A 9,675-nucleotide genomic window follows, 5' to 3' on the forward strand; every position below is an offset into this window, starting at 1 on the left:
CTGAATTTTCAATTCTCTGTATTATTGACTTGAAAAGACACAAATTAAAAATATTTTTGGATTTTTAATAATGAGGAATAATCAAAATGCAACTAAAATCAAATAACAATGCATGCAAGATACCAAACTTAGCAGTTTGTATACTACTGACACTAACAAAATGAGAATGCATATGAGACATATAAACACTCAAGTCAATAGAATTCAAAGATCAGAGCAATGAAATCATCAAGAATAACTTGAAGATTAATGAAGACACATGCATGAATGCAAGAAGAACAGAAACATGCAATTGACACCAAACTTAAAATGAGACTCTAGACTCAACAAGAAACATAAAATATTTTTGGTTTTTATGATTTTGTAATTTTTTTGTGGTTTTTCGAAAATTAAGTGAAAAAAAAACAAAGATATCAAAATTCTTAATGAGAATTCCAGGAATCATGCAATGTTAGTCTAAAGCTTTAGTCTAAAGAAATTAGACATGGCTAGCCAAGCTTCAGCAGGACATTACATTCAAGAGCTAAATTGATGAGAATCAATCAGCTTTGGTGATGATAAAAACAACACCTTGAAACACTAGAATTCATTCTTAAGAACTCTGAAGAAAAATACCTAATCTAAGCAACAAGATGAACCGTCAGTTGTCCAAACTCAACAATCCCCGGCAACGGCGCCAAAAACTTGGTGCTGTTGCCGGATCAGAATTTTGGCACTGATGTTACCGGACCAAAAGCTTGCCGAAAACTCGAACAATCCCCGGCAACGGCGCCAAAAACTTGGTGCACGAAATTGTGATCAATACTTTTCACAACTCAAATAATCCCCGGTAATGAATCCAAAAACTTGGTGTTCAACACCATGGCATAAACACAACTTCGCACAACTAACCAGCAAGTGTACTGGGTCGTCCAAGTAATAAACCTTACGCGAGTAAGGGTCGATCCCATAGAGATTGTTGGTATGAAGCAAGCTATGGTCACCTTGTAAATCTTAGTCAGGCAAACTCAAATGGTTATGAATGATGAATAAAACATAAATATAAAGATAGAGATACTTATGCAATTCATTGGTGGGAATTTCAGATAAGCGTATGGAGATGCTGTGTTCCTTCCGTCTCTCTGCTTTCCTACTGTCTTCATCCAATCTTTCTTACTCCTTTTCATGGCAAGCTGTATGCAAGGGTTTCACCGTTGTCAGTGGCTACCTCCCATCCTCTCAGTGAAAATGTTCAACGCACCCTGTCACGGCACGGCTATTCATCTGTCGGTTCTCAATCAAGTTGGAATAGAATCCAGTGATTCTTTTGCGTCTGTCACTAACGCCCAGCCTTCAGGAGTTTGAAGCTCGTCACAGTCATTCAATCATTGAATCCTACTCAGAATTCCACAGACAAGGTTTAGACCTTCCGGATTCTCTTGAATGCCGCCATCAATTCTAGCTTATACCACGAAGATTCCGGTTAAAGAATCCAAGAGATATCCACCCAATCTAAGGTAGAACGGAGGTGGTTGTCAGGCACACGTTCATAGGTGAGAATGATGATGAGTGTCACGGATCATCACATTCATCAAGTTGAAGAACAAGTGATATCTTAGAACAAGAACAAGCGGAATTGAATAGAAGAACAATAGTAATTGCATTAATACTCGAGGTACAGCAGAGCTCCACACCTTAATCTATGGTGTGTAGAAACTCTACCGTTGAAAATACATAAGAACAAGGTCTAGGCATGGCCGAATGGCCAACCTCCCAATGATCTAAGAACTAGATGTCCAAAGATGATCCTAAGATCGAAAAATGATCAAAAGATGAAAATACAATAGTAAAAGGTCCTACTTATAGAGAACTAGTAGCCTAGGGTTTACAGAGATGAGTAAATGACATAAAAATCCACTTCCGGGCCCACTTGGTGTGTGCTTGGGCTGAACATTGAAGCATTTTCGTGTAGAGACTTCTCTTGGAGTTAAACGCCAGCTTTTATGCCAGTTTGGGCGTTTAACTCCCATTCTTGTGCCAGTTCCGGCGTTTAACGCTGGGAATTCTGATGGTGACTTTGAACGCCGGTTTGGGCCATCAAATCTTGGGCAAAGTATAGACTATCATATATTGCTGAAAAGCCCAGGATGTCTACTTTCCAACGCCGTTGAGAGCGCGCCAATTGGGCTTCTGTAGCTCCAGAAAATCCACTTCGAGTGCAGGGAGGTCAGAATCCAACAGCATCTGCAGTCCTTTTTAGTCTCTGAATCAGATTTTTGCTCAGGTCCCTCAATTTCAGCCAGAAAATACCTGAAATCACAGAAAAACACACAAACTTATAGTAAAGTCCAGAAAAGTGAATTTTAACTAAAAACTAATAAAAATATACTAAAAACTAACTAGAACATACTAGAAATATACTAAAAACAATGCCAAAAAGCGTACAAATTATCCGCTCATCACATGCCCTATGTTATCAGGAGTGGCTAAAGCTTCATCTGTAGAAATGTAAATATGAAAGAGTTAAAATGTAATCCAAACTCCTTTCTTATAGATGATTTTATGTGAATATCACAAAAAATTAAGTGTAGAATATACCTAAATTTTTTGAGGTTTCTGTCTTCTTTTTAATTGGAGAAGGTGGGTCTTCACTGTAAAATTACAGATCAAGAATAGAAACTGGACTTTGTTGTTCTAAATTAACTGTTATCATGGCCGTAGCACTTTCCTTGCTTAGCTCCTTTGTAGCAGTCTGATCAATGAAAGAATATTAAACCTAGTACTTTATGCTTATGGGCAACCATTGTATAATGGGAGGAAGAAATACTTACATTTTGATTCATGTGAGTCACCTGTTGAATGGAAATGCTGTTGTTGCTTTCAGAATGATCAGCTTGGGTGCCCTCTATGTCACGGTGAGAATCCATGCTTCTGTTGCTGTCAACATTTGAGGAAATAACATCAACTTGATGCTTAAAGTTCCTCTTTTGACACCGGATCTTGCTGAAGCCTTCATTTCTTTGCTGCAAGGTACAAACTTTTTGCTTAGGGGTGGAACTTAGGGACAATGACTCTGATGATTGCTTGTGTTGTCTTCTTTTACTTTTGGACTCTGATGATTAGTTTGTAGGTGAACGCTTCTCAAAACCGAACTTATTTTGTACTCTTGGGCTTCTAGTCTCTGCTGTATGGCTGGAGTTATTGGTGTCCTCTCCATTGATGACCTGAAGGACTTTTGAGGCTTGCATTAATTTTGAAGTTTTCTTCATTTTACTCTTATCTGCAGAATGGAAGCGTTGACTAAAAGGATTTGTTGAACTGGTTCCTTTTGCTGTTTGACTTTCAATATAATCAAGCAATCTTCCATTTTTGGGATCATTGGTAGAAAACTTGATGCAGCCTGATTTGCCATTATTCATTTCTTTGGTAGCGACATTGGATTTCCTTGAGATTTGTGCTGGCTTCATGATGATAATTGGAAACTTTCTACCCCGGGGTGAACTTGAAATATCATCAGTGACAAATGTTGGGTTGGTCTGTTGTCTTGGGGTCTGTAGTTCCGAGCTTTCACCCAGACTTCTGTCAGAAGGGTAATTTGTTTCCTGGTCTCTTGTAATATCTAGTGAATCTTTGTATCTCTACATTGCTTCCAGAATTTGCTTAAGGGCTCTGAGATCCTTTCCTGAATTTTTAAACTGAAGATCTGCAATCCTTTTCTCAATTTCACCATATACAGAGTGGGAGGGTTTTGAAGCTGTTGTCAAAGTCTCACTTCCCTTGGAAACTTGTAAATCAGGATCTTGGCTTGCATCAGGTTGCCTCCATAGGATTGGTTCAAGTGAAAATCGTGAATTTCCGATTAAGGCATTGTCCCTTCTAGAAGTCCCCAAGCATTGGTTTCTTGTTATGAGGGGAACTGGACTTTGGTGTTGGTTATATCCATCACTCATGCAAGACATCTGCGAAGAAGTATCACAAGCTTGTGTGCAATCTGGGAGTTCTTCCAGTCCCATTAACTTTGCTACAATACTTGATGCTCTCTTAAGAGTTTCTGGTTCTTACTAATGCTGCCTAAATATAACTGTATACAAATTTAAGTTGAGCATAAACAGGGAGCACTTTTATTTATCACAGAAATATGGGTGTCTATTGCTCAGAAGCTTTAAAATATTTGTGAAAAATCCCAAATCTTATATTTGATATATTATTGTTATTATTTGTAGAATCATGTATCACTTGGGAATGTATAAATTCTTCTAGGCTTTATAAGAACTTCAAGTGCTCAACACTTATAGGCAAACAAATCATTGAAAACTCAGAAACAGGAGAAACTTTTTTTGATGCATATGTTTGTAATTTTTATGCTTTAGCTTCATATGTTGTGATTGTGTTGGTGAAAGTGCATATTTTTAGATTTTGTTTTGCATTTGCTTTGATTACTGTACACATTATTGATTTATTTGATTGCATTGGCAGCTGTCTCGCTTGAAAATTCGAACCCGAAAACAAAGAGCATTGCTGAAGTTAGTCTCATGTAGGAGATGTATCTCTTCAAAATCTCCAAGATAGTTTTGGGAATCTCTCAGAGGATCCATCCCACTGCCATTGTAATTTGTATTTGCCTGTATTTAGGCCGGTTTTTGTTCCTCCTTGTGTTATAGGGTCCAATTTCATAAGGCCAATCCTTATTTTCATTTAGTCTAATAGAAAGCATGTAGTTATATATCTAATGAAGAAAAATTAGGAATGTAGTTGATGTAGTTATTCCATTTTAGCGATAATATGTTGTATATTTTTCCTTTGAGGCATAAATTTGATGAGAAATTTAAATTTAGATTCAATTCAAAATTTTATTAACTACTGTGGCATTTAAATTTAGATTCAATTCAAAATTTTATTAACTACTGTGGCATTTAAATTTAGATTCAATTCAAAATTTTATTAGTATCTTTTGTTGGAGCTCTATTAATTGGTCTCAATTATCGCTTTAGTTATTCTGTTGAACAGAAAATGTAAGCAAGAACTTGTCTTATTTCAAGACAAATATGTGAGATTAGTCTTGTGTCTTGAACCCATTTTTGTTAATTTGGTTTTATATCATATTGAGTAATGATAGAGTACTATAAAAACGTACATATAAATAGTGGAGTTAAATGACTCAAAATTACCCACTGAGTTTTTTACCCACGAAGTTTTTTTCAGAATCTATACTCCCCTTTTATAATATTTAACATGACTCAGAATTAGATGAACAAAATCAGAGAGTTACATTTATTACATAAGAACAAAAAATAGTAACATGTAACTCGATACATTAAAACAAAAATGAACCTTTGATCTATTACACCTTGCTGCCTTAATCTACAAAATATATCTTGACAATTCAAGTCAAGAATACCAAAATTAGCTGACAAACCTTCCACTTTGGCAAGGTTAGCCTTCCCTCATCTCATTTGTCACCTATACAATTTAGCTGGAATTGTCATAGAGGAAGACACCCTCATTGAAGAGGACAAGCCCATTACTAAAAGGAGGATGGAGCAAACAAGAGATCCCACTCATGGACCTCAACTAAAGCATGAGGAAGTCCCTCATCAAGAAATCCCTGAGATACCTCAAGGAATGTATTTTCCTCCACACAACTATTGGGAGCAACTCAACACCTCTTTAGGAGATTTGAGTTCCAACGTGGAGCAACTAAGGATGGAGCACCAAGAGCACTCCATTATCCTCCATGAAATTAGAGAGGACCAAAGAGCCGTGAGGGAAGAGCAACAAAGACAAGGAAGAGGCATTGAGGAGCTCAACCACTCCAGAAGAACTTCAAGAGGAAGAACTAGCCGCTATCACTAAGCTGGACCCGTTCTTTAATTTCCTTGTTCTTAATTTTCTGTATTTCAATTTTTGTGCTTTATGTCTTGTCTATGTTTGTGTCTTTATTACATAATCATTAGTGCATAGTATCTATGTCTTAAAGCTATGAATAAATTCCATGAATCCTTCACCTTTCTTAAATGAAAAATGTTCTTAATTATAAAAGAACAAGAAGTACATGAATTTCGAAATTTATCTTGAAATTAGTTTGATTATTTTGATGTGGTGACAATACTTTTTGTTTTCTGAATGAATGCTTGAACAGTGCATATTTTTTGATAGTGAAGTTTATGAATGTTCAAATTGTTGGCTCTTGAAAGAATGATGAAAAAAGAAAAATGTTATTGATAATCTGAAAAATCATAAAATTGATTCTTGAAGCAAGAAAAAGCAGTGAAAAATAAAGCTTGCGAAAAAAAATAGCGAAAAAAAAGAAAGAAAAAACAAGCAGAAAAAGCCAAATAGCCCTTTAAACCAAAAGGCAAGGGTAGAAAAAGGATCCAAGGCTTTGAGCATTAATGGATAGGAGGGTCCAAAGGAATAAAATTCTGGCATAAGCGGCTAAAGCAAGCTATCCCTATCCATGTGCTTGTGTTATGAAGGTCCAAGTGAAAAGCTTGAGACTGAGTGGTTAAATTCGTGATCCAATGCAAAAAGAGTGTGCTTAAGAACTCTGGACACCTCTAACTGGGGACTTTAGCAAAGCTGAGTCACAATTTGAAAAGGTTCACCCAGTTATGTGTCTGTGGCATTTATGTATCCAGTTGTAATACTGGAAAACAAGATGCTTAGAGTCACGGCCAAGACTCATAAAGTAGCTGTGTTCAAGAATCAACATACTAAACTAGGAGAATCAATAACACTATTTTAAATCTGAGTTCCTATAGATGCCAATCGTTCTGAACCTCAAAGGATAAAGTGAGATGCCAAAACTGTTCAGAAGCAAAAAGCTACTAGTCCCGCTCATCTAATTAGAACTAAGCTTCGTTGATATTTTGAGATTTATTGTATATTCTCTTCTTTTTATTATATTTTGTTTTCAGTTGCTTGGGGACAAGCAACAATTTAAGTTTGGTGTTGTGATGAGCGGATAATTTATACGCTTTTTGGCATTGTTTTTACATAGTTTTTAATATGTTTTAGGTAGTTTTTATTATATTTTTATTAGTTTTTATGCAAAAATCACATTTCTGGACTTTACTATGAGTTTGTGTATTTTTCTGTGATTTCAGGTATTTTCTGGTTGAAATTGAGGGACCTGAGCAAAAATCTGATTCAGAGACTGAGAAAGGACTGCAGATGCTGTTGGATTCTGACCTCCATGCACTCGAAGTAGATTTTTTGGAGCTACAGAAACCCAATTGGCGCGCTCTCAATTGCGTTGGAAAGTAGACATCCTGGGCTTTCCAGCAATGTATAATAGTCTATACTTTGCCTGAGATTTGATGGCCCGAACTGGCGTTCAAACGCCACCCAGAAACCCTTTTTCTGGAGTAAAACGCCAGAACTGGCACCAAAGCTGGAGTTTAACTCCAAGAATGGCCTATGCATGTGAAAGCTTCAAGGCTCAGCCCAAACACACACCAAGTGGGCTCCGGAAGTGGATTTCTGCACTATCTGCACTTAGTTACTCATTTTCTGTAAACCTAGTTTACTAGCTTAGTATATAAACTACTTTTAGAGATTTATTTATCATCTTTTGTCTATCTTTAATCATATGTTGCACGTATAGGAGGCTGGCAATTCGGCCATGCCTAGACCTTGTTCTTATGTATTTTCAACGGTGGAGTTTCTATACCTCATAGATTAAGGTGAGGAGCTCTACTGTTTCTCATGAATTAATGCAAGTATTATTATTTTTTCTTCAATTCACGCCTACTTCTTCTCTAAGATATACTCTCGTACTTAATTCAGTTAAGTCAAGATTGAAGGAGTGACCCGTGACAATCACCCACTATCTTCAGTAATCGCTTAGCCAAGATCCGCGTGCCTGACAACCACAGCAGTCTACATGATGTTCAACGTAGTCATTGAACGCCAGCTGGAGTATACTCTCTTGGGTCTCTAATCAACGATTAACATCGTCTCTCCTGACAATAGAGCATCTGAATCTGAGATCAGAACCTTCGTGGTATAGGCTAGAACAACAGACAGCATTCCTGAGATCCGGAAAGTCTAAACCTTGTCTGTGGTATTCCGAGTAGGATCTAGGAAGGGATGACTGTGAAGAGCTTCAAACTTGCGAATGTTGGGCACAGTGACAGTGTGCAAAAGGATAAAGGTCTTATTCTGACATAAGAACCGCCAGATGATTAGCCCTGCGGTAGCTGTGCCTGGTATTTTTCATCCGAGACGAGAAATCTGACAGTTGATTAGCCGTACAGAAACCGTAGCCGGACCATTTTCACTGAGAGGATCTTACAGCTTGCCATGGAAGGGAGTGCGCATGAGTGAATGGAGGTAATAGGAAAGCAGAAGTTTAGAAGGAATAAAGCATCTCCAAACGCTTATCTGAAACTCCCACCAATGAATTACATAAGTATCTCTATTTTATTTTCTGTTTTATTTATTATCTAGTTTACAAAATCTCATAATCAATTGAATCTGCCCGACTGAGATCAACTAGGATGACCATAGCTTGCTTCAAGCCGACAATCTCCGTGGGATCGACCCTTATTCATGTAAGGTTTATTACTTGGACGACCCAGTGCACTTGCTAGTTAATTGCCATGGAATTGTGAAAAGTGTGGATCACGATTCCGTGCGATCATTCATCAACCTTTGGTAGTTGGCCTCAGCGTTCTTCAGCTCGAATGGCATTAGCCCGGATCGTTTTCATTAGAGGTTCTTTCAAGTTGTGCGGGAGGTTTCTGTTCACAAAGGTGAACTTCTCCTCGGAGTCGCCGACACTGAATTTTTCTAGGTTCCCCTCGGGCTCGGGTCTAGGCTTGTCGTCAACCCTAGCGTCCAGGTCGGAAAGGAATACTCCCGATGCCTCTTTGGATTTATTTCTCAAGGAGAGGCTGGCATTGTCGCAGGCGATTGCCATTTCCAAGTCTCCCTTTATAGATCCCATGGATTCGTCGTCAGCGACGAACTTCATTACCAGCATCTTTGTACTGATCACTGCTCCGAGATCGTTGATAGTCTTTCTTCCTAGGATGATATTGTAAGCCGTGGAGTCTCGCAGAACCACGAACTCCGCCATTACCGACCTTCTCTCCCGTCCTAGTCCTACGGATACCGGCAAGGAGATTATCCCATCGGGCTTGATGAAGTGGTCGCCCAATCCTACTACACCGTGTTGGTGCGTCTTTAAATCGGCGTCTCGAAGACCCAAGGCATTGAACACGTTGCGAAACATGATATTCGAGTCGGCGCCGGTGTCTACGAGAATCCGCTTGATCAGGCCAGTTCCCACTCTGGCCGTGATGACCATCGGAGGGTTCTCCACGATTTCCTCAAACCATTGGTCCTCTGGACCAAATGATATGGACGGAGCCCTCTTGGAGTTCGGCACAGGGCTAGATGACGAGACCACTAGGACCTTGGTGTCCTTCTTGTGCGCCGACTTCGACCTTGGAGCCGCGTCTCTCCCAATTACCACGTTTACTATGGTAAGACCGTGCTCGTGGTCCTCGGGCTCTTGGCATCGCTTAACCATGCGACTCTTGTCTTCTCCATCTCGGTCTCATTCTCGTCTTCTCGACTCCCTGATGAGGTGGGAGAATTCGACTAGCTTTCCATCCCGGATTGCTTGTTCCAGCGCATCCTTCAGGTCAAAACAATCCTGTGTCTTGTGCCCATAGCCCTTGTGATAAT

General features: G+C 38.8%; 1 pseudogene; it reads right to left on the reverse strand.

Annotated features, from left to right (window-relative positions):
- Nucleotides 1-2,427: 2,427 nt before the first annotated feature.
- LOC130934318 (protein LONGIFOLIA 2-like) lies at nt 2,428-3,992 on the reverse strand (annotated as a pseudogene).
- Between the last annotated feature and the right edge of the window lie 5,683 nt (nt 3,993-9,675).

The sequence above is a fragment of the Arachis stenosperma genome, chromosome 6, assembly GCF_014773155.1.
Source record: "Arachis stenosperma cultivar V10309 chromosome 6, arast.V10309.gnm1.PFL2, whole genome shotgun sequence".
Classification (NCBI taxonomy): Eukaryota; Viridiplantae; Streptophyta; class Magnoliopsida; order Fabales; family Fabaceae; genus Arachis; species Arachis stenosperma.